The sequence below is a fragment of the Nansenia antarctica genome (assembly GCF_963989245.1).
Source record: "Nansenia antarctica genome assembly, chromosome: 5".
In the NCBI taxonomy this organism is placed as follows: domain Eukaryota; kingdom Metazoa; phylum Chordata; class Actinopteri; order Argentiniformes; family Microstomatidae; genus Nansenia; species Nansenia antarctica.
The window spans coordinates 73,631,843-73,639,389 of NC_137690.1; positions in this window are offsets into that span (position 1 = coordinate 73,631,843).

Below are 7,547 nucleotides of genomic sequence, written 5' to 3' on the forward strand. Positions count from 1 at the left end.
TGCTTTCTTCTTGGTCGCCATACCTTGCTTTTCTGTCTGTTTTGTACTTTTCTTTTCTGTCTGTTTTAAAAGAGTTTGGTCTGTTTACGTTTTGAGTCACTGCCGCCCTTTGATTACAACTGAATCTGCGCATGCGCATAACGTTCTTCCACGGTATTTGACAGATCGTGTTCAGTTTTGGCTTTTCGTGTGGTCAGAGATATTTTTGTGGTGTGGACAGTTTTTCTTTTTAAACGAGAACGAAAATATCAGCTAAAAAAATATCCATATACGTGTAGTCCAGGCCTAAGAGATGTTTTAATTTGACTGTCTGGGAAAAGACCCAGACTTCTTTTAGACTTTAGCGAGGTGGCGTGTTAGTGAGGTTTAGTGGAGCGCTTTTACGAGGCCCACAATGTTGCCATAGCGATGTTTTACAGTTCACAGTTCACGACAGCACTGTTTTTTTTTATGGCCTTGGAAATGTTTGGCAGCTGAATGTTTAGCTAAGTTCAGCCTCTGGTTAAGTAATAAAGTTATCGGCGGTAGTGTTGGACAGATGGTGGACGCACCCCAGGGGTACTAAACTAATTTATTTTCTGATCTAATCAAGCGTTTTCATTAATCAAGGCGTGTGTGTGTGTGTGTGTGTGTGTGTGTGTGTGTGTGTGTGTGTGTGTGTGTGTGTGTGTGCGCGCGCGCGTGCGTGAAGTTATTTATTTACCTAAGGGGGGGTTGAGTGAAGTCCAGAGAATCCTTTTCTCTCAAGACACAGGCTGCGTTTGTAAATTCGCTCTGGAAATCTGATCAGCACTCATGGAACTCGACTCACGCCCTGTTGTCCAATCAAATTACTTAAGTCCCTTTACGGCGTTGAACCCGGTGTGCGCTCCGGCGATTTAGAGCGGATTTACGAACGCACCCACGGTAGAAGGTACAATTTACAACCGCAGTCTCACTACTAAAACAGAAACATGTGCAGCTTTGGTCGGAAACGAGGCAAGAACTGAACAGATGTGTACATATTTTACATATTTTACAGTCGCACAACGTTGGAGCATGTCCACCACTACGAGGTTTCTTAGCGTTGCTTTTTTATTTTGGTCAGAAGCTTCAACTTCTCCTTCCACCTAAACTAACTTGTGTCTGGGTGTTTTCTTGTGTTTGTTTGTTTGTTTTCAAAAAAAAAAAAAAACGACCTTCAGTATCTAGTCACTGTCAGACCCATTCAGAAGAGGACAGGTGCTTCAGAAACTTGAACATACCTTTCATTCAGAACGTGTACATTGAATAAACAGAGAAAGAGCCTGACCCCTGTGTCTTTCATGTGCAAGAACGAGTGTTTGTGTGTTAAGAAGAGGATGACTGGTGGTCACTCACTGGGCGGAATCACGACTAACCTGTTTTCAACGGTAAAGCTCTCAGAACATTGGCCACTAGGTGGCAGCAGTGTGACAACATTTGGTTTGACATTAGATCCCAGGGTGGGCTTTGGTTAGGGTTTAGGCTATGTCTAGGGCTTGGCTGGGGCTAGGGTTAGGACTGGAGCTAGGGTTAGGACTGGAGCTAGGGTTAGGGCTGGAGCTAGGGTTAGGACTGGAGCTAGGGTTAGGACTGGAACTAGGGTTAGGGCTGGAGCTAGGGTTAGGACTGGAGCTAGGGTTAGGCTGGGGCTGGGACTGGAGCTAGGGTTAGGGCTGGAGCTAGGGTTAGGGCTGGAGCTAGGGTTATGACTGGAGCTCGGGTTAGGACTGGAGCTAGGGTTAGGACTGGAGCTAGGGTTAGGACTGGAGCTAGGGTTAGGACTGGAGCTAGGGTTAAGGCTGGAGCTAGGGTTAGGGCTGGAGTTAGGGTTAGGACTGGAGCTAGGGTTAGGACTGGAGCTCGGGTTAGGGCTGGAGCTAGGGTTAGGGCTGGAGCTAGGGTTAAGGCTGGAGCTAGGGTTAGGGCTGGAGCTAGGGTTAGGACTGGAGCTAGGGTTAGGGCTGGAGCTAGGGTTAGGACTGGAGCTAGGGTTAGGACTGGAGCTAGGGTTAAGGCTGGAGCTAGGGTTAGGACTGGAGCTAGGGTTAGGGCTGGGACTGGAACTAGGGTTAGGTCTGGAGCTAGGGTTAAGTCTGGAGCTAGGGTTAGGACTGGAGCTAGGGTTAGGGCTGGAGCTAGGGTTAGGGCTGGAGCTAGGGTTATGACTGGAGTTAGGGTTAAGGCTGGAGTTAGGGTTAGGACTGGAGCTAGGGTTAGGACTGGAGCTAGGGTTAGGACTGGAGCTAGGGTTAGGACTGGAGCTAGGGTTATGGCTGGAGCTAGGGTTAGGACTGGAGCTAGGGTTAGGACTGGAGCTAGGGTTATGGCTGGAGCTAGGGTTAGGACTGGAGCTAGGGTTAAGGCTGGAGCTAGGGTTAGGGCTGGAGCTAGGGTTAGGACTGGAGCTAGGGTTAGGACTGGAGCTAGGGTTAGGGCTGGAGCTAGGGTTAGGGCTGGAGCTAGGGTTAGGGCTAGGCTGGGGCTGGGACTGGAGCTAGGTTTAGGACTGGAGCTAGGGTTAGGACTGGAGCTAGGGTTAGGGCTGGAGTTAGGGTTAGGACTGGAGCTAGGGTTAGGGCTGGAGCTAGGGTTAAGGCTGGAGCTAGGGTTAAGGCTGGAGCTAGGGTTAGGACTGGAGTTAGGGTTATGGCTGGAGTTAGGGTTATGGCTGGAGCTAGGGTTAGGGCTGGAGCTAGGGTTAGGGCTGGAGTTAGGGTTATGGCTGGAGCTAGGGTTAGGACTGGAGCTAGGGTTATGGCTGGAGCTAGGGTTAGGGCTGGAGCTAGGGTTAGGGCTGGAGCTAGGGCTGGAGTTAGGGTTAGGGTAGGAGCTAGGGTTAGGGCTGGAGCTAGGGTTAGGGCTGGAGCTAGGGTTAGGGCTGGAGCTAGGGCTGGAGTTAGGGTTAGGGTAGGAGCTAGGGTAAGGACTGGAGCTAGGGTTAGGGCTGGAGCTAGGGTTAGGGCTGGAACTAGGGTTAGGACTGGAGCTAGGGTTAGGACTGGAGCTAGGGTTAGGACTGGAGCTAGGGTTAGGACTGGAGCTAGGGTTAGGACTGGAACTAGGGTTAGGACTGGAGCTAGGGTTAGGACTGGAACTAGGGTTAGGACTGGAGCCAGGGTTAGGACTGGAGCTAGGGTTAGGACTGGAGCTAGGGTTAAGGCTGGAGCTAGGGTTAAGGCTGGAGCTAGGGTTAAGGACTGGAGCTAGGGTTAAGGCTGGAGCTAGGGTTAGGACTGGAGCCAGGGTTAGGACTGGAGCTAGGGTTAAGGACTGGAGCTAGGGTTAAGGCTGGAGCTAGGGTTAGGACTGGAGCTAGGGTTAGGACTGGAACTAGGGTTAGGACTGGAGCCAGGGTTAGGACTGGAGCTAGGGTTAGGACTGGAGCTAGGGTTAAGGCTGGAGCTAGGGTTAAGGCTGGAGCTAGGGTTAGGGCTGGAGCTAGGGTTAGGCCTGGAGCTAGGGTTAGGTCTAGAACTCGGGTTAGTGTTGGAGCTAGGGTTAAGGCTGGAGCTAGGGTTAGGGCTCGGGTAGGGGTTAGGGTTCAGTAAAGGCAGGTGTAGTCAGCAACAGAGCTACTGTAGTCACTTACATGGTGTAATTTATAGCCTGCAATAACCCTTCAGGCTTAAACCCCTAATAAGAACTATATATATAACCCTAACCCTATATATATATATATATATATATATAGATGTAGTCTATATAGCGCCACAGGACAGTTTTTGTCTGCTGACAGTAGCCTACATGTCACTGTATGGCCCAATCCCGATTCTCTTTTCTACCCCTATGGCTCGTTTTCGAGTGTCACTCGATTCGAAGGCAAGGCCTTCGAATACGTCACAAGCCCTACCCCTTGAAATCTAAGCCCTGTGAATTGGGACAGCCCTTCACGGCGCCTACGTCATCACGCGGTACGGGTGACGCGTTGTGTTGCCGGCGAATTCTCACATCTCGCAATGCCTTCTTCAGCTTGTGTTTATTTCTGTTGCGTGTGCTATAAGCATCTATTTTCATTTGTTATCAACACACTGTAGTGTTTAGACGTTCCTTTTTTAGTCTCTTCCGTCAGCGATGTCTTTTTTGTGGACATCGCAATAATGACAATGAATTTAATGACAATGAATGACTCCAACCAAAACAACCAGTCCATCAGTAGTCATAAAGCGTTGTCCAAAAATCACGTTACCAAGCGCCTTTCTCAGAACAATTCGTCGTCTAGAATCCAAAAATCAATTCATCATAGTGGTGGTCAAAAACGTAGAAAGAGGATCTCTTGGGGACGCGGTCACATTTGCCCGTGAAGGAGAGATGACAAATAAGCGGAAACATTTCTCAGTAGAGTCGAACGGTGATAGATCATCATCCTTTACGCGTATCCTTAACTGTAGTTACATTTCGCGTGTCATATGCCATTAGACATGGAAATATGTCAATGCGCGGCTGTCATGCACAAATCAGCTTGTAACGTTAGACACACAGCACATCAGCATGATAACGTTTTGTTGTTGTTGTGCTTGTTATAAAGAAAAGGTCTATAATGCATTGAAATGAATGATACAACCCATTAATAATATTACCTAATAACAACTGCTCGGATTAGATTGCGGGTGGAAATAGGTCAAAATGCGCATCATGTACAAGTCAGACGAACGTTTGATAGATAACTTTACATATGTGTACCATCATCCGCTGTCAAAACGCCACAGGTAATAATTGATTTATGACTGTACATCTCTGAAATGCTCGACTGTCATGCAGCGTTGCGTTACTGTAACGTTAGACACAGCACCGACATAAAGGCGATTTTTGGGTTAAGCTTGTTATAAATAAAAGGTCTATAATGCATTGTAATGACATTAAACTAAGACAATAAGATGGTTATCATAATTTTTCAAATCTTTATTAATAAGTAATTACAGAGAATTAAAATGACATTTCCGCATTGAATAGAGCGACATAAGATTTCTGTAGATGATTCGCAATGCATCCTGGTATCAAGGGGTAGCGTACCGTTAGCCCTTCGAAGCTAGTCTGGTCCTGAAATCCCTCGAAACGAAGTAATAGTTAGCCCTCCCCCTTACCCCTAGCCCTCGACGAAATATGAATTGAGACAGCCCTCGCCCTAAACGTGAACGCGCAAATCGAGCCATAGGGGTGAAAACGAAGGGCTAGGGGTGAATTGGGATTGGGCCTATGTCTCCGTTGACATTTAGAGAAATGCTGTTCAGCATTGGTCGAAACATTTATACTGTCAGTAGACAAAAACTGTCCTGTGGCGCCATCTACTGGATTAAGAGAGAAGTACCTCAAGAACAGCATTATCACTTGTCGTCACTCTACACGTTTATTCAAGAATATTCAAGAATACCTCGTAATACAGTTGGTAATAATCCTAACCCTATGTATGTATGTATGTATGTATGTATGTATGTATGTATGTATGTATGTATGTATGTATCTACTTCAAATGTTTCTTAAATCAGCGTCTCAACATGTATGGCAGCCATTCCATTCAGTGTCTGTTGAATTACAACGCAGCATAGATCATATAATAACGCCGTAATTGCAGGGAATACTTTACCAAACTAGCTATTTCACAATGAAAAGTAGTTAAACTCTTAACTACCCTCATTATTGTTTAGCTTGTCAAACTAAAACTGTCCTTGGATGAATGTATGCGCAGCGCAGCGCGAGCAGACTCAGAGCGACTGAACGGTGAATGCCATGATTTCCATTGAAAATACATTCATCCAAGGACAGTTTTAGTTTGACAAAAAGGCCCTTTTTGTTTGGTGGCCCCAAGCAATTGCCTTGGTTGCCTCTATGGACGGGGCTTCAGGCTAATAAAAGACACACTGCCTCAACGTTTTAAAAAAAGAAAAGAAAAATGCAAGTTTTAATTCCTTGAACAAACAGATTTACACGGTATAGATCGCCTAGTCTTATAAAACATAATCTCCAATGAGTTCAATTACACGGTAAGGCACAGCAGGTACTTGCCTCCTATTGGTTGTCTCAGCCAATGAAACGGCCTCCTGGAGTGAGCAGGATTAATGACTATATAAGTTATATAATGACAAAAAAACTGAAAATACCACCGCTCATCCGTTATCAGACTTAGCTGAGGTGCTGGAGCTGAAGAGAATCAAATAGAGTGAAAAAAGCAGCATCCGCAAAAACTATTATTTTATTGCAGCATCCTGCAGAAATCATTATTTTATGATTATATTTACTTTCGGTCATATAGACCTTCTTCAGGCCTTCCTTTTCTTTCAAGGAATGTCACATTGGACAGCTTCATTAATTCCAGGTGTGTAAAAGAAAGGTGTGCGGCCAATACTGCCCCCTCGTGGAGAGAACCAAGAAGTAGCATTACAAAGGAGGAACTTCTCTGCAACACATCAAGCAGGGGCGGATTTAGGATCGTAGGAGATCCGGGGCTTAGCCCAGAGGGAGAATGTAATGTGCGCGCGGAGCGCGCCGGAAAATTTTGCCTTCAACCTTCAACTTACCACCACCTTAAAGCGGACAAAAGGCACTGGAGAACACATATACATTCACACCCTTTAATGAAGCAAACTAATTGTGGTGGTTCTGGGCACAGAGGGAGGTCAGCACACGTAGCTCCCCCTGTCAGTCACCATCATTTATATTTGTATAGAATTACATAATTGATGGGCTGAGGCTAGTTATGTTACAGTATGTATATCAGGGCAGACTCTGTGCTCACCACTTATATTGTATTTAGAGTCTTGTCCTGTGTTATATGACGATATATTACATGTATTGTTGGCCTGTGTATAGTACTGTGAAATCAAATCCCCCCTGGGACATTAAACAAACTTAGTTAGTTAGCGTTACATCTTAGGATAGATTTGAGTCATGTTCTGTATACATACATACTACCATAAGGGCATACTTAATGTGGTTACTCCATGTTTACTAGCTGTAACATTAACGTTACATCATTCTTTTTCACTTGTTACTCAGTCAACCAGAGTGCAGATATCAAAGACTATCAGCCTGTTATTCACTTTATTTGTATAAGTATTATCCTTTGTTTGATTTCTTACCATGTACCGTAACAGTACCTTGCTATGTTTCATTTTCATTATAACATAACGTTATGTTATGATAGCCAGCTAGCATCAGCAAACCGGAAAAGTAGTGTCAGTGAGTCAGTCACCTTTCTAATAAGATTCACAAACCTGAAACATCATATATGTCATCACTGCTGGTGATGTCATTCTTGCTGCTGATACTGCTGCTGCAACAGTTCTTGGCGCTTGTTTTGTTGAAAACAACTTTGGGATATCCATCCTTACAATTTTGCAAGTCAGGCACTGATTGAGATCACTTCTTCTTCAGGGCAGGGCAGGCTACGCAGTACGCAGGCTAATGTCGCGCAGCTGCTGCCTCTCTGTTGGACTCCGGTACTGCACGTTACTCAAGATTATTATTATTATTATTATTATATTTTTTTTTTTAAGTAAAACATTCGGGGCTTTTCAGAAAACATCCGGGGCTTGAGCCCCAGTAGCCAC